General features: G+C 39.7%; 1 protein-coding gene and 1 pseudogene across 2 annotated transcripts in view; one reads left to right on the top strand and one right to left on the bottom strand.

Annotated features, from left to right (window-relative positions):
* The window catches only part of LOC142424756 (eukaryotic translation initiation factor 4E pseudogene), a 31682-nt pseudogene extending 7680 nt beyond the window's left edge, over window positions 1–24002 (bottom strand).
* Window positions 1–26410, top strand: part of THSD7B (thrombospondin type 1 domain containing 7B) — a 1078590-nt gene that overhangs the window by 918879 nt on the left and 133301 nt on the right. The window lies entirely within an intron of this gene.

The raw sequence follows: 26410 nt of genomic DNA, 5'->3' as shown, positions 1-26410 counted from the left end.
TGCTTTTCTTTCTCCCAGATGTCTTTCATGTTTTTACTCTGCTCTTACCTTCTCAAGTTTTAGGATTTTATAAAGTTTCCTTTTACCATAATGATTTAGACATTTCATAACAATTGAGAACTGTGAAAAGTCGATAAAGTTAATTAGTTCAGGATTAAATAGATAAGAAAACAAAGTCAGTAGAATAAACAAGTCTAATGATACACAATGAATCCAAATAGTGTATAAGTCATGATTTTAATGTTAAAAACTCAATTCCTACATCTTATTTCTTTGGGTCAGAAAATGAGGGCATGGCCTCTTACTGACATGCAATAAATTGTTAACAATATGATATAGACTATAACATTATTAAATATAAAATTATACTCTATAAATACAATATTATTTATATATACAGACATAATGATATAGGTATCCATAAAGAGATCATGATTTCTGCACAATGGATTAGAAATATCAAACGGAGAGTATATGCGCATATATATATACATGTTTTATTTTAACTAATTTTCTGAGTACAAACAATTCCTTATTGTTTATGTAGTATAGTTAAATGGGTTACTCCTGACTCATTCATTCTGTTAGCATTTATAGTATTCCAGTTCTTCTTAACATGACTGTCTAGAACCTCATCCTATTGGAAAGAAGATGAATGCAGAATAAAATGTGTTAAAGCTGTCTCTTCATATTCACCTGAAGACAATTTCTTTTTTACACTCTTATGAGTTTCAGATTTACCTAAAGCCTCTAAACCTAGTACTCCTCCATCATCTTAATACCCTAATTAGAAAGAAAAAAGGATTTAGTATTAGTTATTCTAACAGATAGCAAGAAGTTAAAAATGGCACATTTGTTATTATTGCATTATCCGATTTCAACAAAGTGGTTTTTTTTTGATATCTAGTCCCGTTGATATGCAAAGCAGTGTATTGTAAAATTATGTAAATCGCTTTCTTGGAAAGCAGAAAATAGTAATTTTCTGGGTAATTGTATTCTTTAGGTAGTTAAAACAAACCATAAAACCCTTAGCGTGGACTGCTGCTGACCTTTTCCTAGGTTACTGAGAAGTCAGAAGTTTGGGTCTAATTTAAAAGATTATCAGACACAACCATTTGTCTGATAACATTGTCTTGTTTTCCGGCTGGATTGATTCCCTCTCACATTAGATGGGAGTACAGTAAGAACTTTGACCCAACACTCGATATGGCAACCTCAGGAGCATGTTGTTTCCAATATTGCTTTCATTAATATCTTTCAAAGAAGGCACATACTAAAAGTCCCCATGCCCACATGTATACACACACATGTTCACCTTCATGGACACATGCTCACACATGCATGCATGATTACATACACACTAGCAGTGTTGGCAAAGGAGATTTTTGTTCCAACTCAACCTCCCACCATGTCTGAAACATTGACTCTTTTTCTAATGTTTCCATTTCCCCCTTTGCCTTTGATTCAGGTTTATTACTATACATTTAATTCACCATGCAATCGAAATAGTCTCTCTCTCTTGCCTGCTTGCTTATTTTTGGAGGCTTTAAGAGGATCAATGACCACTGGTAGTGTAGTAGCTAAAAGATTGGCTGCTAGCTCAAAGGTTGTCTGATCAAACCCACCTGGGGCTGTACAGTACAAAGATGTGAAAGTTACTTCCAGGAGGATTACACCTTTTGAAAACCAATGGGGCAGTTCTGTTCTGTCCTATGGGGTCACCCTAAGTCAGAATCTACTCAACAGCGACGATGGGTTTGGATAGAAGAGGATTAATGAGTCTGAAGTCATTAGTGGCCTTTAAATTGTGTGTAGCAATTGCATTTCTGTCATACTGAACATAGAACATAATTTTATTACCAACTGGAAGCTGCAATTTTTGAAATATCATCGATGGGTTTCCTGACGAGTGTTTTATGTTATTGTTGTTCCTGTATTTTCTTTCTGTTGCATTTGATTTTTGAGACAAAAAACCACGGGTGCTCCAAGGGCAGAGGAAGCATGTTTGAGTTGTGGTTGTTCTGGTCAATTTCTCCATGCTTTTAAATTGTAATATCTATATGTAATACCTAATATTTTCAAACCTCCATACACTAATTGAAAAATGAAAGCTACAGGGGGATTCTGCACATGATATTAAAAGTATGCTCTAGTAATATGAGTTTTCTTTTCCCATTACCCTCAACAATTCTACCTAATGAAAGGTAGAAACAAGAAAAACTTATTTATGACTAACAAGTATGATTGCCCTAAAATAAAATGCTATTTCTTTTGATGAGATCAGATGGCTTTCATCTGAAAATCATATAAGAACAGATTCTTTGGGTAATGTCATATTAAAATGCATGACGACATAGTCATGATTTGGCATGATTATTAAATTTTATAAGAAAATGATGTTTATTTCATGTGTCCTCCTAGAATTTAAGTTTGATATGTCTCTTAAATTTTTTCTTAATTATATATTCATAAAAATCTTTGTTTCTAATAATTTTTTTCTAATGCAAATTTCAAATATTCCTTCACATTTTATTTTATTTGGGCTTTTGGTGCTTTAAAAAATGAATCATTCTAGGGGAACTTGGTTTATGATATAAACTTTGAGAACAAATCTTCATTTTTCTAGATAAGCATTCATTTCCTAAGTCTGTACCCTTCCTCAGGAGCCCTAGTAGCTGAGCTTTTGGTTGCTAAGTAAAGTGCTGATGTAACCCACCCAGCATTCTATGGGAAAACAGGTTGATGATGTGTTTACATAAAGATGATAGCCAAAAGAACACTGTGTGGCACTTCTTGTCTACATATTGGAATGGACACAATAGCACACAGGAGTAACAACACTCTATCCATTCATATTAATACAGTTGGCTACAATTTCAAGATTTATGGACATAGAGATGAAATGCTGGGACATACCTTTAAAAAAGATAGCTGTTCATATCTGCTTTGAATATCATATGTATCAACAACAACTGATACATTTTAATACTTTTATTGGCATATAATTCACAAATCACAAAACTTTAATAGTCCAGCCATATTAAGAAAGGTTGTATATTTTCTTCTTTCTCATGGTCATTTTTGTTTGCTTCCCCAATTCCCCATATGCTGCCTTACCATACTCCCAGGTAGTTATTAATCCATTTACTGTCACTGTAGTTTTCCCTATCCTGGATTTCATGTACAGAAAATTATTATTATAAAAAGTGAGAAAAACAACAATGACTAAACAAAACAAAAACAATTGAGAAGAGAATAGAAAATATTAAAACTGAAACAATTTTAAAGTGGGTCAAAAGAGAGATCAAATTATAGAAATATTACAGTTTCACTTAACTATGTCTTCCAATCAGAGGAGATTCACCAGAGGCTTAATACATGTAGGGCCCCTGCAAATACATTTTGGATTACCAGTGTTACCCATAATCCTCTGCAAACTGGTTTATAGCTGATATTTTTATCGATTTTATGTTTTGTTGTTGAGGCTCTCCATAGCAGACAACATACTAAGTCAGTACTTTCTGTGTGTACCGTCCAGTGCCCTTGATTACATTCTTTATACTACACAGCCAGTCTCTCCCTTCCTTTCCCAAGTGTTCCTCCCCCATTAACATCAACAAATTGGCCTCTGTAGGTTCTTATCTGATCATTGACTTGCTGCTGTCCACTTGATCTCATTGGGGCTTACTTTGGGGTGTATGTGCTAATGCTGATGCTTAGCTGCTAAAATAGGATTACCAATTTTAACTCACAAGCCTCTGAAAATTCTATGGGACGCTTTGATTTTTGTCCTGTATGGTCAGTATGAGTCAAAGTTGGCTTGATTTGTTTTATGGTTTATGTGTCAGTTGTCAGGAGTGAGCTAGAAACAACAGAGCCACCAGCTCCAGTGAAGCTTATAATCTGCAAACAAGTAAGCATATAAATAATATAGTTGGAGACAGTCGTGGGTAGTGTGGTGAAAATAAAACAGGGTGGTGGAATAGATAATCAGGAAAATCTCTGAGATGGAATTATCAGGGCATAGCAGAGGATGATGCAAATAAGGATGCTATAATAGATTGAAAAGAGAATATTTTAGCCAAACCATTAGCAGGAAGGCACACTGTGGTGTCTATGCCTGCTTGCCCTTAGCTCTGTCCCGCCACTAGCCCACCTGCTGGTCATCAAGCTCTTTCTGCTTGCATCCTCTGGTTGCATCCTCTATAGGCTGGCGACTGCCTCACCACCTGGGCTTCTGCCAGAGCCCGCTCCAGATGGACCCACGTGGATACAGGGCCTCAAGATCTCCTGTGGAATTACAGAAGCTTTGAAGAGAGACCCCAACAGTGAATAGTTGGATCTGGGAGTTGTGGGTCTACTGAGATCATAATGGAAAGCCTTACATGCTCCCTGGTGTCCAGATCACTGCAACACATCTGGACAAGGAATACCTGCTCTTTGTGGCTCCCAAACCAAATGTATCCCTATCTTTTTATCTTCTTCAGAAGCATTTACATGTAAGAGAAAGAGCCGGAACTCTCAGCTACACCATTACAATATTCCAAAAGTTTTAACTGAATAGAAACCCCTTGCATTCATCTGTTTCTCGAGGCTAAAAAAAATAACATTTACTGAAAACTTGAAAGAGACTTACTAGAGACTTGGTGAGAAACCCTAGCCCTGATGGTAACAATTAGCCTCACGTGTATCTTTCCCAACACGAGACCATGGTCCAGAAATCATGTCTGATAAAAATCACCGAGTCCACTGCCTCTGCAGGAAGGAAAATAAAAGATGCCCTTTCCTCTTTTGTTTAAGAAAAAAGAAAGAAGGCCCTCCTTTAGCAGGCATTATAATGCTCCTCTCTTAACCCTAGTCCTTGCTACTCTTTTTCTTAGATGCAAAGACCTATCACTAGCCCAGATGGTCAACCATCCTAATGGGTGAATGGCCCATCAATTCCCTTCAGTCAGAATTTACTTATTTCAAGAATGCTCATGCCATACCCTCCCCTGAACTTTCATTTCAGCATCCTCTTCCATCGTTGTTTGATTATCTCCTCTGCCCACAGGGACTCCCTAACTTGTTAAACGCAGTTGGGCAGTCGCTATGCCGTAGTGGGAGACAGGCATTGCAGGGCAGGACCAGAAGAGGGGAGACTTTGGGCCTGTGACCCCCCTGAGTGTGCTGCCAGTCAAGCTCACCCTTCACCCTTTGGAAAGATAACCTGAGAACCCCCATAGGCTCAAATCACATGGATTTATTGCAGCCTGGCTTCTCTGTTGCAGCAAATCACTGTAGACACTCCCCTTAAAAAAAGAATATTGTAGGCAAAAGAGACAGGCTTGTACAGGGGTACATGCTTGTCAGCAAGAAGGCAGGCATGACTACAAAGAAATGAGCCGCATAGGAAATAATAGAAATAATTTTAGCGAAATAGGCAGGCTGGGTCATTTCAGGCTCAGCAGGCCATACATTGGAGAACCATGGACGGCCCTAAGTATAATGGGAGCCCCAGCTGTGCTTTCAATGGGAATGCACATTCCTCTGAGCTGGGCGGACCATCAGGATCCTTGTCACAGAGTAATCTTAGACCTGGGTTAGAAATACATATGCAAGTAGCAAAATCTGCAAAAGTATCCACCGGGTCTCTGGGAATCAGAGTATGTTGTTACCGCAGGTGCCATGGAGTCAGTTCCCATGCAGAGACAGAATGCACAATTCAGAGCCATGCACCACTGAAGGAAATACTACCCTGCACCATCCTAACAATTGTTCCTGTGCTTGAGCCCATAGCTATAGCCACTGTGTCCATCTGTTTCCTTGAGGGCCTTCCTCCTCTTCTTTGCAAAGCCCATGTCCTCCTCCAGTGACTGGTCCCTCCTGACTAACAACAGGTCCAAAATGTCTAAGACAAAGCGTCTCCCTCCTTCCCTCTAAGGAGCACTCTCACCATGCTTCTTCCAAGACAGATTAGTTTGTTCTTGTGGGAGTCTACGGGGCTTTGAATGTTCTTCCGCGCCACAATTCAAATGCATCCTTCTGCCTTGATCTTCCTTATTCACGGTCCAACATTCGCATGCATGGGAGGTCCTGGAACATACCATCGCTTGAATCAGATGCACTGTAGTCTTCACAGGAATATCCTTGATTTTCAATTTTCTAAAGAGGTCTTGTGCAGCAGAATTACCCAATGCCATATGTCTTTTGATTTCTTGGCTGCTGTTTGCATGAGCACTGGTTGTGGAAACAAGCCAGGCAAAATGCTTGACGTTTTCAATATTGTCTCCATTCATCACGATGTTACCTGTGGATCCAATTGTGAATATTTAGGTCCTCTTTCCATTGAGCTGTAATCCAGACTGAAGGCTGCAATCCGTGATTTTCATCACCAAGTGCTTCTCTCAGCAAAGTTCATTTTGTTTGCATATCTCAAGTTATTAATTAGCGTCCCTCCAATTCTGATGCCACATTCTTCTTCATATAGCCCAGCATCGCTGACTGCTCAGCATACATTGATCAAGTGCGATGAGAGGATACAACCCTGTCACACACCTTTCCTGATTTTAAACCATGTTCATATCCTTGTTATGGCCTCACAACTGCCTCTCCATCCATGTACAAGTTCCACAATGAAGTGTTGTGGAATTTCCATTCTGCTCAAGGTTATCCACAGTTTATTGTGGTTCACACAGTCCAATGATTTTGCATCGTCAATAAAACACAAACAAACACCTCTCTTTTCTTCTCTCCGCTGGGTCAAGATTTCTGGTAGCATACAGCTGATCTGCTGCAACAACTAGTTGCAGAGGAGTATGGAATCACAGATTGGGGGAAATTGAGACCAAGATAAATGTAAAGCTTGAATTGAGGCATCAAAAGAAACGGTCACAGGTGAATGTGTTGACACGGTGGTGGCTCAGTAGGAAGGGTAAACAGATTTGTTTAGGAATAGTACAGTGAACATGAGGTTTCGTGGCTGTTATTAAGGGCCAGTAAGTGCGTTCCAATTCCTAGAAACCCTATGTAGCCCAGAACATAATTCTGTACCGCCCAGAGGATCGTTTTCAGATTTGAAATTATTGATATAGTCACTGTGTCAATCAATATAATTGAGGGTTTTTCTTTCTTTTTTTTTTGCTGACCCCCAACTTCACAATCATGGTCCCTTCTGATAACATGTCCAAAGTATGTGAAACAAAATCTCACTATCCTTGCTTCTAAGAAGCATTCAGGCTGTATTTCCAAGGAATATTTAGTCATTCTTTTGAAAGTTGATGGTGATGGTTCCAGGGGGACATGTGGGAAGGGGAGGCAGGGAAAATGATGGGGGTGCCAACAAACCCAGAGACAAGGGAACAATAAGTGATCTAAAATCAATGGTGAGCATGGCGTAGGATGCCTGGTGGGGCTAGATCAAGTTTAAGGTAGCCAATAGTGGGGCAAGAGGAACATAAAATGAAATAGAAGAAAGAACGAGGAGTCAAAGGCCATTTACAGAGGTCTAAATACAGGCATGTATATGTAAATATATATAACAATAGGGAAATAGATCTATGGACATATATTTATATGTTAAGTATTAAGGTAGCAGAAAGACATTGGACCTCTACTCAAGTACTCCTTCAACACAAGAATACTTTGTTCTAATAACCTGCATTCTGTGATGCTTACCTTCCCTACACAATTGCTGAAGACAAAATAAGTGCATAAGCAAATGTGGTGAAGAAAGCTGATGGTGCCGACTATCAAAATACATAGCATTTGGAGTCTTAAAACCTTAAAGATAAACAAGCAGACATCTAGCTAAAAAACAATAAAGCCCAAATGGAAGAAGCGTACCAGCCTGTGTGATCGTGAGGTGTTGATGGCATCAGGTCTCAAGCTATCAAAGACCCAGAACAAAAACTTATATGAATGTGAATTAGGGGGAGGGTGGAGTGGAGGCCAAAAACCCATTTGTAGACAAGTAGACATCCCCTTACAGAAGGGTCACAAGGAAGAGTCAAGCCAGTCAGGGTGCATTATAGCACAAATGAAACATACAACTTTCCTCTAGTTCTTTAAACCTTCCTCCCCACCACCCACTCTCATGACCCCAATTCTACCTCACAAATCTGTCTAGACTGGGCATGTACACAGGTACAGATAAGAGCTCACAGCTCAGAGAATCCCGGACAGATAAACTCCTCAGTACCAATAATGAGAGTGGCCATGCTCAGAGGGGAAGGGGAAGGACTGGAGGGAAAGGGGGAACCAATTGCAATGATCAACATATAACTCCCTCCTATGAGTATGGATAACTGACAAGTGGGTGAAGGGAGACAGTAGTTGGTGTAAGACATGAAAAAAATAATAATTCATAATTATCAAGGGTTCATGAGGGGGGCAGAAGGGTGGTGTGCTGATGCCAAGGGCTCAAGTAGAAAGAAAATGTTTTGAAAATGATGATGGCAACATATGTACAAATGTGTTGAAACAATGGATGGATGTATGGATTGTGATAAAAGCTGTAAGAGCCGCCAATAGAATGACTAATAAAAAATTAAAATAAAAAAGAAAGCCAGTGGTATATTCAATGTTTTTCACCAACATCATAGTTGCCAAATCTTCTTCCATCTTTGTATTCTTTATGCAGCTTTTGTATGCTTAGGAGGATATCGAGAATATATAGCCCAGGTCAGGCACATCTCAGTCCTCAAGGTTACACTTTTGATTTCAACTTGTCTATTGCCATTACCAATTCATTTCTGGGCTGCTGACTCCATAGGCAATGATTTGGAGCTAGAAGAATGGAATTCTTCCTTTTTTGTTTATGTATCAAGGTACTGATAACTGGTTACTGGCCCAGCTAATGATCTTTGTTGATAAGCAATCCATATTGAAGGTTGTAATCTTTGGAATTCACAGGAAGTGTTTCTAGCCCTCTTCGTTTCAGCAGGCAAAGTCATGTACTCTACAAGTAGTGCATTGTTAATGAGACTTCTTCTACTTCTCGTAGAGTTCCGCTTCTTGGATTATTTGACAGTTTACAGATTACAGGTGCAACCTGACACATATCTTCTCTAATTTTAGCTGATGCAATGTCTCCTTTCTCTCTGTGAATAGCTGCCTTGTGGTCTACGTAAGCACAGTCACTTTTTCGGTAATTCCCATTCTTCTCAGTGTTATCCACAGTTGATTATGATCCACACAATTAAATGCCTTCAAATCATCAAGGAAACACAGATAAGTGTCTTGTGTTTTCTGATTTCACCCATGATCCATGTGGCTTTGGTTTCTGGGAGTACACATTGATCTGCTGCTGCAACCATTTAACATTACTTAGCATTGTATAGGCATGTGACACTGATAACATTGCTCTGTAAACTCTACATTATCTTGGATCACATTTATCTGGGGTGCACACAAATATGGATCTTTTTAGTCAGTTGGCCAGATCTCTGTTTGCCAAATTTCTTGGCACAGAGAAGTGACCACTCCAAGCATTGCATTAGTTTGTTGATGCATCTCAACTGGCATTTCATCCTGTAGTTTTGCCCGCAGTGTAGCTTGACCTCTTTTCCTTCAGTATTAGTGGATTCTGATCATCTGGTACCTCCTGAAATGGTTGACTAGTGATCACTTTGTTTGGGCCCAGTGGTGACGCTATGGATTCCTTCCATCTCCCTTCGATGCTTCCTGTGGCGAGTAAAATTTTTATCCCGATGTTGTTGTTATAATGCTCTCCAGTCTATTCCAACCCAGTGCCCCATGCACAGCAGAGGGAAACACTGCCCGGGCCTGCACCATCCACACAATTGCTGTCATGCTTGAGCTCGTTGCTTCAGTCACTGTTCACTCAATCCATCTTGTAGAGGGCCTTCCTCTTTTTCACTTCCCCTCCTCTTTACCAAGCACTTTACCTTCCTTCTCCAGGGCTGCTCTTTCCTGGCAATATGTCCAAATACATGAGCTAGACGAGCTCTCACCATCCTGGCTTCCCCAGAGAATTCTGGGTATACTTCTTCCAAGACAAATCTATTTGTCCTTTTGACAGTTCATGGTAACCATCTTCACCAGCAATATAACTCAAACACATCAGTTCTTCATTTTTTTAAAATTCTGTATTCAACTTTCACATACAAATGGGGTGATTCTAAATATCATGACCTGGGTCAGGCATATTTGAGTGCTCGGAATAACGTCCATGATTTTCAACACTTTTAAAAGGTCTTATGCAGCAAAGTTACCCAATGCAATGCATCGTTGGATCTGTTAACTGATCCTGCAATATTACAACCCCTGGCTTGAATTTTTTTAATTAAACCCTTTCTGCTTGAAAAAGGCTACAGACGTTGTTCCCTTTTGGTTTTCCAATTCCTGGTCTGTGCCCATTTCTTTATTCTGTATTGTGTCTTCTTGAACTGCCCTTTGAAATCTTCTGATGGTCTCTCTTATTTCCTCTTTCTTCTAATTCTCTTTAACTTACTTGTTCAGGAACAGTTTTCTGAGTCTTTGCTGCCATCATTTTGTTTTGTTTTGCTTTTTCCTTCTTTCCGATCTGTAATGAGGTTTTGCTTTCTTAAAGGTCCCTTTTAGAGAGGAGCCCTAGGTCTGAGTCCTTTAATGAGGAAGTGTCCAGAAGAAAATTGATATCAGTCCAGGAGAAAGGTTAGAGCTGAATATAAGTTGGTTGAAATTTGGTTGCAAATCAGCAAGAATTTGGGGTTAGAGTAGAGAATTAATTTTATCCCCAAGTGAATTCTTTTAACCAAAGATTAAGTTATTATGGTACCAATAAAAAAAGTCAGAGGGGAAAAACTAATGCACAGGTACTCTCTGGATTAAGAAGACAGTCTATGTTTAGTTGAGCTGTTATGCAACTCAGACGGGGTAGGTATACCTGTATCAAACATGTGACTGATCTTAATACAGGTAGTCCCCAGAATTCAAAAGTTGGTTATACACCACTGGCTTTAAGAAAGGACCTAGCTTAGTCTCTGCTTTCACAAACTAAAAGAAATCTGCGGTGTATTTTTACTTTAATGAGTGGAAAAGGGAGAAAAGAGAAACTAGTGCTCTATGTATCTCTGAAAAAGGAAGTGTGTACCCCGGCAGCGAAGGTGTCTTCCCTTTGCTCCCTGCCCAGGTCCTACACTAGTCATCTCAGCCGCAAGCACTAAACATACAATGGGCTTCAAAAAGCTCCCGACAGAATGGAGTTGCAGGTTAATGACATTTTTCCATGGACTTTTTGTACTTCCCTTGTGTATTACTGTGAGTTTAGGTTTCTGTATTATTTGGCATAATCTGGTAGGTTGTTTGTTGATCCTGAATGCTCTAATTTTTTTCTTATAAAAATTACTGGTAATTGCTTCTGTGCTTTAAACCTTTTCAGCTTAAGAGAGTTTTCATTGGCAAGTTCAACTTTGACAGGGAAGCCTGTCTCTGATACATAGCATGTCTTTCTATGCATAAAACCATTAAAGGAACACTTCCATATACACCAAAACGTACAACACAATACTAATAGTAAAGTATTGGTGCAGGGTCCAGGGGCTGGCAGCCTGCCCCAGTGACGAGGGTGGCAGATGCTGTGGAGCAGTGCTGGGACCAGACTTCCCAGCTGTCGTCCCAGAGCAGCTGGCCAAGGGCTAAGATAGCAGCAGCAGCCATCGGGGGAAAAGAAGGGCCTGGAGGGGAAGTACGGTAGGGCGAAGAGGAAGAGGAGGAGGAAGTGGGTGGAGGAGAGATGGAAAAAACCTTCCTTATGTGCAGAAGCAAGGAAGGGGCTAATAGAGAGGGTTAGGGGTGGAGATTTGGAGGAGACAAGTTTCCCCAGAGCAAAGGGGAGTCTGTGGTGACTGTAGCCAAGAGAGGAGCCCACGTGGAAGAAAGAGGAAGCAGGATGCTCCTGGATGTCTTGAGTTGTGATTAGCCAGGCAGTGGTAACACACTTCCTCTGGCTGGATCCTGGCGGGATCTAGGAATCTGAGAGAGAAAGGGAGACTTTCCAGGGGGGTGTTCATAACTCTGGGTTGTACATACCTCCAATGTTCAAAACCTCGTTGCTACTTGTATATGAGTTGAGGAAAACAAGTTAATATGTCAGAATGCATCAAGGCTTCCATATTTCATATGATTATTAATGCTTTGGAGAGCTTCTTCAGTGTCGGAGGAATGGCAAAGCGGTGATTTTGATTGCTTTTATTTATTGCTCTTAGAAAGTTAATTATCTGTATCAAAGAATTACCCATTATTATTCATGGAGAGAAACTTCGGTCTTCAACATTAATAATGCATTTGCATTTGCCGAGCACAGTTTATGCTAAAGATACACCCACACAGCTGTGTTCAATGCTGCATATTTCAATTCATGGGCAGTAGTCATGAAAACTTGGTAGTAATATTAAGACAGCACATAACTCATTAGCATATATGTGATATTGTTATACTTTAAAATCTTCACACGGATATTTCCCTTTGCTCATTGGTCACTGAAATCTGAAGTAATTATCTAGCAGTTACCATCAAGCAGCTATTTCTCCGATGATAACAATTTGCTGCGTTTTCCTAACACTAATTGTTTTTTAATATTTTTATACATCTCTCTAAAGCCAAAGGTAATCCTTTGATTTACCTGTATCATCTTATAGCTCCTAATGTATCAATTTTCAAAATACTTTGAAATACAGATAGTAACTCTGCCACCTGTTAAGTTTGTGAAGACCTGTGGGCTCTGTGATTTCTGACTGATAAAAACTAGGTACAAATTCTAATGGTAATGGTTTGGTTCAGATGTGATAACCGATACCAAGAAGCTAGTATATAGATTCTAGCTTCTTGGTAATTGGTCTATCCAACTTCATTCCATTAAAATTTTTCTGCAAATTTAAAATTCAGAAATATTACATCAAAGGGTCAAACTGGCATTCTAACTGACAATGGATGTGAGGTGTGGATTACAGTGTCTCAGATGTATCTAAATAATTGGTGTTTGTTGCCTTGGGGCTTCTTCCATTTGTTCTTCTTTGGGGAGCTATTTTTAAAAATGGCCAATGATTGCCAGCATTGGGTTAAATAGGAAAAATAAAATTCGGAATAAAACACAATACTGCTCTTGCCCTCAGGCAGCAAATTATCCGTTGAAGGGAACAATAATCAAATAAGCAACACAATCAGTTATAATTTTAAAGTAAGCTGACAATGAAGAATGATAGAATGATGCCGGGGCATGAGGGCAACAGTAAGGATTCAGAAGCCACATTCCAGCAGTCCATCGATCTGCATACGCCGCTGATAGTTCTAAAGCTGCAGTGCTCTGTCTCATGGCCCTGACTGGTAAGCTGTGACGGCGATACTTCGTAGGGAGTGGAGATAAGCTTCAGAGGCTTATTTCATTGTTTAAGCCCTTGATCTTAAGGAAAAACTCTCATATCCAGAGGAGAGTTGGCGACAATCTACTCAGGCTTTTCAGACCCGTGTGTTCTTTGTTGCTACACAGTCATATATTTGAAATCCATTTAGGGGAGGGGGCCAGGTCCTTTGCTGGAAAGGTAGCCATTAATTTGGAATAACAAGGGGGAAAGGATTTCTACTCTTTTTTTTGTGGCAATTTTGCATTATAATAGCACTTCAACTAATTTATATATATATTTTTTTCCTTTCTGCTTGTCATGCACTGCTAACACGGACTTCTACAAAGGCTCAGGTTGGTGTTGCAATCTGTTTTGCTTTTTGTTGTTTTCATTTAGTGCAAAAAGTTTTTGTATTTTCCTACACAAAGCAGCCCTCTTTTCCTCCTCCATCTGTAAGGCCCTGCCAGTGGTTTCCCTGGTCAGACCTGGAAGAATCCACATCCGTAGGCCAGCCACTCTCTGATATATTGCTGATGAGTGAAGTCATTTTCTTCAGCAAAATGGCTGCTTCAGAAATGGAGGAAGTGGATTTGTATCCACTTAACTGGATTTATATCTACTTAAATATGTGCCTGGCTCAGCTTATGAATGGAAGAATAGAAACGATGCTTAGGTTTTAAAATGAGCACAATATACCAGGCTATAGCACGATGTCTTCACTAAAGCTGTTCCCTGTGCTCAGAGAGCACCAGAGCAATTATCTGTGGCCTCTTTTGCTCTGAAAAATCTGTGCCTGGCTTCAGTGGAACTGTTGATTCCTGGGAAAAAATTCTTAAAAACATCATTCTAGAAATGGATGTTTATTCTCTCAATCTTTTATTTTAATTTCTCTCTTCCCAAGTCATTAATTTTTTTAAGATTGCATCAACATCTCATATACATTTCGCACTTTTACATTTTTAAAAATGTTTTCACTACATCCAGATGCTGTTTCCCTCTACTCTTATTCTTGCTGGAAATCTTTCTTGATTAGAAACAACAGTAATGTTTTCAAAGGCTTCCCATTGGGTGGACTAACAACAACAAAACTCACTGTCCTCGAGTCAATTTCAATTTCTAACGACAGAGTAGACCAAAGTGAGGTCTTTAATTTCTTAGATGTTTCTTAGGACCTAAGTGCAGCTAAAGTGAATGTGACGGTGCAAGGTCTTACAAGGACTAACAGTGGAAAAGAAAATGGCTTGGTTATTTGGATTCTAGGAGGGAATTGAAGAAGGAATAAGATGTCCAATGTAAGACCTACCCAGACTGCTGCTGACTGGGGGCTGAGTAATAGAGTTTCAGGTCCAAAGAATTTGATGACACCCAATTTCCTCTTGTGTCTAAGCATTATAGAATTCAGAAGCTGAGCTTTTCTGGTCCTACTGGTGGATAAAATCGTGGCACAGAGTTCTGGGTATTTCCCTCCTATTCCGTGTTCTAGGCATGCATATGCAGCTTGTAATAGAGGTTCAATTTGCAACAATGTGATCATATTTTATCATATTCAATATCCTAGATGTTTAAAATGATTCGCTGATATTAATCATCATAGTTCTATTGGAACACTTTTCTTTGAGTAATAATAATGGTTTGGGGCGATGAGGGCTGTGTACTTCTCTGCGTGACACATGCAACTTAGGAGGCTATTGTAGCTCACCAACCCAAAGTGTTTCTGAATTGATGGCACTTAACAACAGCGACAACAACATTTTCAGTTAATTTAACACTTAAAAAAAGGTTTCCTCTCCTACTTTTCTTTCAAAACCTTGATAATATCCAATAAACCCCATGAAATGAAAAGTTTATGATCATTTATCATATTCTGTATAAAACAGACTAAACTGTCGAGAAGGAGTCAACCCCAAACTACATGGTTTCCTTGGTTAATTCCTCCACATAACAGTGAAGAGCAAGATTTCACACATTCTCCCAAAAGAATACTTCCCAATTCATTCTATGAGACAAATGTTATCCTTAAACTAAACCAACAACAATTGAAGACAACTACAAACCAACACTCCGAATACCTATAGACATAACATCCTCAACATAATACTACACCAAATTCAGCACCACGCAAAAGAAATACTATAATTATTAAAATGCCATGGTTCAAAATCATGATACACACAAAGAGCAATAGCAAAGATCAGTCCAGAAACAGTGCCCTAGGTTTATGGTCAACAGATGTTCAGCAAGAGTACTGTATTAGTTTCCTCATGTTGCTCATGCAAAATCACACAAACTTGATGACTTAAAATAGCACCAATTCATTATATTTCCATTAGGAAGACAAGAAATTTGGAGTCAGTTTCACTGGACGAAAGACAAGGTGTAGGTAGAACTGGTTCTTTGAAGTCTCCAAAAGACACTGGGTTCCTTGTCCCTTTCAGCGTCTAGAGGTTGCAAGCAGTCATGGCTGTCTCGCTCCAATTCCCTTGTCCTCTGTGCAAATATTCCTAGGATCGCATTATAGGAACTTTGGATCATCCAGTATAATCTGTCTCAGATAATCCAGGACAGTGTCCCCATCCCAAGAAGGATCATTTTCATCTCATGTGCAAAAGCGATGTAACATTCAGTTTCCAGGAACTGCGCTGTGTATACATTTTGGGATCCATCATTTATACGAGGCAGCTGCCTGCCAAGGCAACAGAAGGGGGGACGATAATGTTTTCAATAAATAGTTCTGGGGAGGAGCTACACGTACATAATTATTTTGGACTCTTTATTCACACCATAGTCAAAAGTTAACTAAAAGTAGACCTTACAAGGGGACCAATAGACAGCATTGTAATAAACAGAAAAGATTAAAGTTGTCAAGGATCTCATTTTACATAGCTACACAATAAATGTTCATGGAAGTAGCAGTTCAAATTCAAATGATGCTTTACCTTGGCAAAACCTGTTACCCAAGATCTCTTTTGAGTGTTGAAAAGCAAGGATGTCCCTTTGAAGACTAAGGCAGATTTGACCTAAGTCATGGCATTTTCAATCACATCATATGCATGTGAAAGTTGGACAATGAATAAGGAAGATTGCAGAATACTGACATATTGGAATTATGGTGTTGGTGAAGAATATTGAAAATACCATGGACAACCAGGAGAACAGATTAGTCATCTTGGAAGAACTACAGCAAAACACGAATGATAAGCTGTTACCTCAGGTGCTTTGAACATGTCGTCAGAAAAGACCAATCCCTGGAAAAGGTCACAATGCTTGCCAAAGTCCAGAGTCCGTGAAAAAGAGGAAGACTCTCACGAGATGGATTGACAATGACAACATGGCTACATCAATGGGCTCACACATAACAACAATTGGGAGGATGGCACAGACCTCGGCAGTGTTTGGTCCCACTGTGTGTAGAGGCACTATGATTTGAAGCTGACCGAAAACAACAAAGAGTTGCTCGTTGACCTAGACATTCCACTAGTATGTATGTGCTCAAGGTAACAGGGGGAAATGTCCAGTTAAAACTTCACACTGTTGTATTTCGCAACATTATCATGAGACCTAAAAGATGTAAGCAACCAAATGTCCATCCAGATGAATCAGTAAACAAAATCAATATACTCAACCAATTGAGTGTTATGCAGATGTACCAAATAAGCCTTATGTATGCTAAGGAACCTTGAAAACATTAAACTCAGTTTTAAAAGCCAGAAATAAAGAGCCACAAAATATACAACTCCTTTTATCTTAAATGTCCAAATTAGGCAGGTCAATTGGATCAAAAAATATATTTGTGTTTGTCAAGGCCCAAAATCAGAGCAGAATGGGGGTGATTGCTAACGGGTTAAGGGCTCATTTGTGGGGTCACTAAAATATCCTTGAATTAGGGTCAGCAGTGATGATTGCACAACTTTGTGAACAAAGTAAAAGTCACTGCATTTTTCACTTTCAAAGTGCGATTTTTCTTGTATGTGAAGTATATCTCATTGAAGGAGAGAGAAACCTGAAGGGACAGAAGGAAATAGGCATAAAGGAAACAAACGGAGTTTGGTAAAAAGGTCATCATTTGCCAGTCCTACACAAGGAAGCAGGGACTAGGTTATCCTTGTCGACCCAGTGTCTGCACGAAGTATGGGTAGTATATATTAGATAATCAATAAATGTTGGTTGCACGAACTCATGAGTAATTGCGTAAATATAAGAGATCTATCTCCACTTGCTGGAAGTTTGTGTGATCCATAGCTGGTATGCTCAGAGATAATATTTATCCTTAAGGAGGAGTGATTTTCATGTACTCATGTTCTCTTTTCTCTCTATTTCACACCAATACATTCTACTCTATGTTGTGTATAGAAAATTAGTTTAATTCAACCTTTTGGGGATCATACTTGAAGTTGTGTCATATGTTTTTCTGTCTCTCCACACATGAAACCCAGCATTGCTGAACCCATGGGGACAGGAAGTAGAATAAGGGTTTCAGTAGGGGGCAGGATGGGGGTCCAGTGGGGTGGGGAGTAAGGGAAGATGATGTCCAGGAGTCCAGGAGGGAGGGTGTTTGGAAATGATTGTGGTAGACATTGTACCATACTGCTTGATGTGATTGAACTATGGGATGATATGATACATGCATTAACTCCCAATTAAAAATAAATTTTAAAAAATCATCTCACTCTGGACACTTTATATACCTTAACCTTAAAATTGAAAACTTTTTAAAACAATTTTTTACTGTAAATTAAGTGGGGATTTAAAGTTCAGATTATGAAATTTGTTTTCAATATTTTAAACTACTAATAAATTCCTCTAATAAGTTACTCTTCACCCTCTCCTTGTCTTTCTCTTCTCCCTTCTATGGACTTATATGTGCCTTCCATTTCACCCAAGTTGACACCTATCAACCATCAGGACCATTGATCTCAGGAATCATTTCATGTTCAATAGGAATGTCAAAAAGTGATGTGACTGGAATTGTAAACATCCCCTTGTATCCTTGTTAGAATAGGCTTTTACTAGATTCGCAGCTACTGGTTGTGCACTAGGGCGAGAAAGCAAAAAATTTCGGAGCTTCTTTCAATCCATCACCTTTCACAGGTCTTGTGGGTCTAATTATAACAATGCTCAATTTAGTGCAAAACATGCTTATTAATGCACAATGATATTGCAAGCAGTTTTTGTTTGTTTGCTTGTCTCCAATGCAGAAAATGATATAGTTGAAATAGAATGGTTTATCATTTTCTCTTAGAACCAAAGGCTCAGTAATAATCTTACCGAAAACACATTTTACTTATTGCATTGAACTCAGAAGTTTTTAAGCTCCCATACCTTTTCTGAATTACTCTTGAAAATGGATAAGTATGAATACTGAGATATGAATACAAAGACTAAACCCCGATAATCCCTTTAAGTGAGCTGCCAGAAAATCAATGGCGGAACAGAAAACCAACCCTTCGCTTCCTTCCCACTGCTCTACTCAGCAGACCACACATACTCATGTGCTTGATGTGCAGGACCGCTTCACCCATCACCAACATGCTGCTACGCCCAAGGAGAACCACATTATCCATTAAATAAGATACAGCCAAGGAAGGCAATGATGGAGGACAGGAATCCAATACAAGTTGCCCATCTCCTCAGCTTCTCCACAGATGCCATTTTCTCAATTTATAGCAGTTTGTTTCCTGCTAAGGGGAGATATTTTAACAGGTATCCCAAGTGAGGTACCAGAGTGGCTCTTGAACCACAAATGCTGTGCTTCCTGGAGTTCAATGCAGGTCAGCATGCATTAATGATGAGTGTTTCATGAACCCAGAACATGCGAGACGCTACGTATAACCTATGAAATGCCTAAGACTTCATTCCCGCCGTCTGGGAGATCACATGGTCATTGTGAACCTGGCCCACTCACGTCAGTGAGTCTGGTGGGCAGTGATCACCCTGAATCATCTTGATTGCTACTTTCAAGGAGAAATTGGAGTCTTTTGTGCAGCAGATATTTCCATTAATTACCTTTCGGCATCCTCACCTGGACGGGGGAAGTGGCGTAATACTGTGTGAGTTCTAGTTTCCAGCTTCAGAGAAATCTAAGAAATCAAGACTGACTCTGAGTTAACGTGTACAACGGCTTTCCAGAGCCACTCGGATCAGAGGGTCTGAGCATAATTGAAAAGATGACGGGGCTTCTAAGAAGTCCATGGAAACACCGGAATTAAAAGATCCCGGAATAGCCCATTAAATGTTTGAAGCCTTTATGTTTTATGTAAGTGTGCGAGCATTTGTATTATTCATGTATAATATTAACATTTGTAAAATGAATTTCCTAAAGGCCAAATATGGAGCTTCCGGGTGGTAGTTGGTTCTGTTACGCTCAGCACACCTTTATGAAGGACGTAAATACACTGGGAACTCGATGTACAGAAGCTCTTTCATTTAAACTTTTTTGTGAATTACATGGGGATTATATATCAAATCATCATTTTTCTATTCCACAATATGACAAACCTCTCAATGTTTTGCTGTGCCCCTTTCCTGCCTTATTTTAGCCCCTGCCCCCCTCTAGTAGAATATTGTCTCCCCTTTTCACCCAAGTTAACGCCTGTCTATTCTCTAGCCCACTGCTTCCTTTCTCTCCCTTCCTCTCCCATCCCCAGTGTCCATCACAGCCTGTTCCTTTTGGTATGTTTTATATATATAATGTTTATGTGTATTTATCTTAAATATATAAGACAAAGAAGAAATACATACATAAGCAAGGTATATGTATATATAATATAAATCTACATATATTATCTTTACCTTATATATATTTAATAACCTTTATTTTTATCTTACATATTTTTAAAACAGTGATCATTTAGGAGGTGAGAGGTTTGCAGTAAGTTACAAAAAATTGTGACTTTTCATAATTCTAAATTCTAAACAAATATTTCAGGTTTATCATTGTTTGCATACCAGGCATTTGCTGTATGCCTTAATTTTTTAATCAACACGAGGTTTGCAGAAACGTGTCTACTTTAAATAATTGGGTAAATTGACATATTTTAATAACATCATTGGCCAGACTTTCAGATACTCTGTGTCTTTCAAGTACTGAACATTTGGTGCATTACCTACACTACTTAGGAACTGCCTTGATGGCAGTGAGTGAAAGTCATATTTAGAGTGTAGTGGTTATGCATCGGTCTGCGAACTGCAAGGTCAATACTTGAATATCAGTAGCAGCTCCAAGGGAGAAAAATGGGCCTTTCTACTCTCCCAAAGCACTACAGCCTCAGAAACTCAGGGTGCAATTCTCTCCTTCGTATAAGGTCCCCATTAGGTGGCATTGACCGGTGGCAATGAGTTTGGTTTTGGGTTTCTACAGAACTATTTAAGGAGTCCTGATGGTGCTGTGGGCTGTGTTGGACTGCTGGCCCAAGTGTTGCCTGTACAAACCCAGCAGTCATTCTGCAGAACAGAGGTGAAGCCATTTGACTGTGTAGAGTCTAGTCTGAGAAAGCCCAAGGAGCAGCCGTACTCTTCCCTATAGGATGGTTCTGTTTGTTTGTTTGTTTCCTATAGTAATGTGATACGTCAGAAATGAATTGACGACAGTGGGTTTAGCTTCATGGCATGATGTTCAGGGTGCTTAGTTGCAGGTCGGCAGTTTGAATTTTACCAGATGCTCCACAGGATATGGCAATCTGCTTCCGCTAATAATAATAAACAATAATACAGCTCTGGAAACTCTATAGAGCATTTCTACCCAGTCTAAGAAGGTTGTTCTGGGTCAGAATGGACTTGATGGCAGTGGGTTTGCTGTTTTGGCTAGAGGAATATTTGTTCTTGTTAGACACGATGTGTTTTTCCATCTGTGGTCTTTCCAATGAAGGATACTAATACAGAGGCGAGTTGGCATTCTACCTTAAATGATTATTTTTCTTCAGCAGCCATCTTCTGATTTTATTTTGTGAACAGCAGAAGGAGCCTAGATCAGTCTCTGTCACTTCCTCTGTACCTGATCCAAAGGAAGGATTTTCACACCAGTGTATGCTGTTCCCTACGGCAGCAGCTTTCAATTAGTCCGTAATAAGGATCCCCAAGTGAGGAGATGAGAGTGGAAATCAGAGCCAAGTTCGCCATTTATCACCATGTAAGTGAAGGACAGGGATTCCATTATCTAATCAATCGTGTGTCTCATTTCTGCAAAGGTCAAGCTGTGCCGCACTTGGTTATAAAACACCGCTTGTAGCTGTGCGCTTCACTTTAACTTTTCGACCCAACACGTCAGATTTGCTATGAGAGGGCTCACATGAGGAGTTCATATTAGGAAAAGCAATGCTGTGCCCTGTCTGGCTTCTCAGGGTAACAAAAAGCATCGTTAAAGCACAAACATGAGCTTAGAACTGCTTCGCAGATCTTTACTACCTAAAGACGAAACCGATTTCCCTGTGTGTATGTAATAAAATATTTGTACCAGAGCCATTTAAGGTGGATTTAAAAATAATAATGTTAATTTTCCCATCCCCCCCAAACTATAAGGAATTAATAACTTCCATCTTTTCCTGGATGAAAGATATAGCGATTCCTCCTACCTGATTCGATGGTAGCTGCACCATTTAGAAATTAGCCATATTGGGGATGGGTTTTACAGACTCTGACTCTTATTTTAAACCTCCTTTTTAAAACTGGTCTTTCTATATTGAAGAAAGGTGATATTTAATAATTCCTTCCTTTTTGTCCTTTAATACCCTTAAAATCCCTGTTAGACTGTGGGAGAGGCAATGTGTAAGCCCCTAAGGAAAGGTTTGCTTGTGTTAAGGATAGGATTGCCTAGCACTGTGGGCTCAGCATTCTCACTGCATAAAAATATCATGAAAAGGCATTTCATCCCAATTTGGGGCTTTCTTTTTAGATGTGGGCCCAGAATTCAAGGCAGACAGAGCTCTGTGCTTGCAGACGGTAACTGTTGATAAGCAGTTCTGAGCAAACCTACCGAAGACCAGATGATTTTTCTGGTCACACATGACATCAGGTTTTATACAACTAAGCCAATGTGAGATGCAATAAGATGTTAACTATGTTATGGGGAAGTTTTCTTGGCAAAGGGCTGTGGGTGTCTGCTACTCTGCTCATTAGCAATACTCCCTGGGACTTGGGCACTGGGGAGACTGATACCTTGTCTGCTTCCTCACAATTCTGCTGTGGGAAAGCAGCTACTTTCATGTACCCCTCAGTTCTAGAATATGATTCTAGAAAGTCACACTGACATTTTGAAAGTCTGTTCCTTTTTCATTACCATATCTCGATGTCTCTTCTTCCTTGTGATGTATCAGAAGCTCGGCGGAAATAAAATTCACGATGGTCATTATTCTGTAACCTCATACTGAAGCCACTGCCACCCCCTCGTTTTTTCAACGTCGTCACAGTCTCATCTTCCTTACATTCAGAATGATTTATTTCCCCCCAAACTTTCTGTGGAATAGCTCTCTCAGTCCAAATCTCAGATGCCTTCCTGCCTCCCATTGCTTACAAGTAAAACTCAGCCTGATTGCGTTTCATCATCCACTTAGCCCAGTTGGCTGTCTTCTCCAGACTGCGTTGCTCATGCACAATGGCCCTTGGCATGCAGTTGATGAGAACTACATTCAGATTTTGATTTGTTTGCTTCATGGATTGACAAGTCTCCCACCTCCAAGTAGTTCATACTAGATTAATCCTAACTAAAACCATTCTTCCTTATCCATTTGCATTTCATAGTCCAGCCACACCAGCAGAAGTTTACTCTGCTTAAGGAATATGCAATTTGGATTATGCAGCTTCTGTATACAAATGCATTTTTGTAATCCAAATAATATTGATTTCCAGGATATACTCCACAGAGCTCTTGTATATATTTAAGGAAGAAAAATATTTCACATGTACTAGGGTATATCGGTAAAGTGATGCTCCTGACTGCTGATAAGTGGGAGCTATTAAAAAAGAAAGAAAGAAAAACAAACCACCCAGGCTCCTCCCAACTAGGGCTGCTTAAGAAAGTGAAGGTTTTCCCCAAGCCTTCATTCTACTCTCACAATTACATAACAAAAGATGTAATTAGCTGCTTCAGACTCTCCTTTCTCCCTGTCTTGATAAATTCCAAACAGCGCAACATACTTCTAATTTGCTAACTCTTAAGACCTTTGTTTTGGAGAACTGAGCTCTGCTCACTTAACCCTGCCTTACACTTACACTCCTGTCTGACCCAGGAAGCTTTTGCCAACTGAGAGGAGGCCCACCACTTTCTCTTTCCGACTCTTCTTTGCAATAGAGTTGGAATTGTTATTCTCATCTGATTCCCAGAGGTCAGATTCTATCCAGTTCTATCTAGCCATCTGTCACCTCACTTTCTCCTAGTCACCTAGATAGGATCCCACAGAATATCATCGGTGGAAAATGCATTACTTGTACCAGTGTTCCTCTACCCTTGGTCAGGTCTCCATAGAGCAGCCAGTCGCCCTGAGAGCCACAGCCTCTTCGCTGAGGAGCACCGAGTCCCCATCTTCTAGAGTTTCTGATATTACACCTCACTAGCACGGCACTGCTTTTTATCCCGTTAGCTTCAGTCATCATCACAACCTGTCCTATGACAATTGGAAGGACCACCACGACAGGGGCCCTGGCATTCTGTAAAAATGCAGAAATCCCTTGCTGTGAAGTGAGAGTCATAGCCTGGAATATTCAGAGTCAACAGAGACTCAGGAATGAGTCTCTTTTCCATGGTTGTTTGCATCGTGATGGGAAGCACGGTGTGGGCTCTGTAGTTCGTCTGTGTCACTGTATTCCCTCCATTCTCTGACACACACCTCATGCAGAGGGAGTCTCTCAGTGACCTCATGTGCTCGTACGCTACTTATAAAATTCCACACACTCTGGAGGACCCAGCCCACAATATCTGTGCTGCACACTGACTCTGTAGTACTTGCACACATCACTTTACGACCGCGATTTATTTGTTTAAATGGTGCCCAGTATGAAAGGCAGATGTGATGGAGAAAATATAATAGTATGTATGACAAACTGAGAATGCTACTTATTTACCATCATAAATAATCTAAAGTAAAGTAGCACAGACAAGTAAACTTTAGCCTGGACCTTTTAGTGGAAGGCTGTGTGACCCCTTCTACTCTGAGATCGCATCTGTGCTGGGTAAGGTGGGGTGACGTTCTTGAAAGAGGCATGAAACATCAGGGGGGGGGTGGTAACACAGGCATGGCTTGGGGTCCTGCCACTCATGATTCCCTCAATCCTTATCTTACAAAGGGAAAAATAGATCTCAATGCATGAAAATGCAAGTGTTGTCTCCAACCTTGACTAATCAGTGCAAAAAAGATAGTGATATTCAGGCCAGAGGGAAGGAATTTAAGGCTACAACCCATCTGCAAATGAAAGGCAAAGAAGCTGAAGTTTAGAACTCAAGTAAAAATATTCACGTTTGTTAAGAAGGCTATCCTATGCATCAAATCTTTTTTAGAAATACAAGGGTAACATGAAGGGGGTTGAGGTTTTGCTACAACACAAAATTGATTGTTATTAAAAATAACTATCAAGATGGGGAGCTATTATTTCTTGACATATCCTTTTTCTAGCTCTGCACACTGGCGAAGGCGGTGTTTCCATCGCTCTAATCGTTCCCTGAAGAATTCCTTGCTCTACGGTTTACATCATGCCAAAGCAGCAATTGTGACTCTCTCCAGGGACTTGGGCTCTGTTCTTTTTAAATGTTCTTTAAGTTGGGAACAAGAAGTCTGAAGGGAAAACATCATATCTGTAGGGTTGGTGAGGTACAGTTTTCTGTAACAAAATTATCTCAGGACAACTCTTGGTATACTGTAAAAACTAAGCAGGTGCATTATTGTGATGGGAAAAAAAGTTATCAGTGTAACTCGGTGTAATTTCTCAATGTAACCCTTTTACTACTACTACAGTTATCATTTTTAAAAAAAAAAACTTTCTTCATAAGTCTCTGTGTTTGTCCTGTTCTTTGAGAAAACCTCCCAAGATTATCCCTTTGGAATTAAAAACAAGTCACCATAACCTCCCCATTGATTTCATCTTTGAAGTCTTCTTGACCATCCTTAAATGCTTGGGGCCAACATTCCTATAAACTTGTTGCAAAACAAGTGATTTTAAAAGATGTCTACTTGAGTTTTGTTAAAGATTTTAGATCCTTTCTGACCTTAAAATCATATTTTTTTAATTTCACAAAACATATCCACACCTGAACAAGACCAAGAAAATAAGTGCATTACTGAGAGAACTTGTCTGAAGCCATCCACTGATCACAGAGACAGGTTTACATAAGTTTTGTTTGGAATAAACCCATGCATGTAGGAACTGGAAGCCAAAAGAAAATAAATACTTTTAAACGTATCCTCTTATAAGTAGCCAGGCTGTGTTAAGGTATAATATTTCCCACCCTAGACTATCCCTGTTCTCCTAGCAACCCTATAGGATAAATGAATAAATCAATAAAAGAGAAAAACAGACACAGAGAGACAAACCAAGAAAAGTCCGTGCTAATGTACACAATAGCCAAGGACATCTTGAACTGTCAGAGACTAGGAGAGATAATGTTATTTCTCTAGAGACTTCAGAGGGTGAGGATATGATTCAGCTGGCATGTTGATTTGGATGCTTAGCCTTTGCAAGTGTAAGACAATAAATTCTGTTGTTTAAAGTAAATAAAAAAGGAATTGTTTCTGTGAGTTCTAGACTGTATCTCTTCACAGTCTAGAACAGGAAGCCCCATCTTTCAAACATTGACCTTGAACTTAGTAGCCTAACTCACAACCATGACGCCACCAAAGCTCCTATGAGTCAAACTTGACTCAATGATTGGAATTGTTCTTTGTTTTGTTTTAAGTCATTGCTCTTCTTAAGGTGTGGTTGTGAGTTGGGCTGTGTTCTTCATAGTCAGCGGTTCGAAACCACCACCAACTCTGTGGGAGAAAGGCTGGGCTTTCTACTCCCATCAACAGTTACAGCCTCAGAAACCCAGAGGGGTTTGCTATGAGTCAGCATTGACTCCATGGAAGTGCGTTTGTTTGTTTTGTCTTTAATGCTTAAAGGCAATG

This window comes from Tenrec ecaudatus, chromosome 13 (genome assembly GCF_050624435.1).
Source record: "Tenrec ecaudatus isolate mTenEca1 chromosome 13, mTenEca1.hap1, whole genome shotgun sequence".
Taxonomy (NCBI): Eukaryota; Metazoa; Chordata; class Mammalia; order Afrosoricida; family Tenrecidae; genus Tenrec; species Tenrec ecaudatus.
Note: the sequence above shows the minus strand (reverse complement) of the source record. Positions and strands in the feature narration are given on the sequence as shown.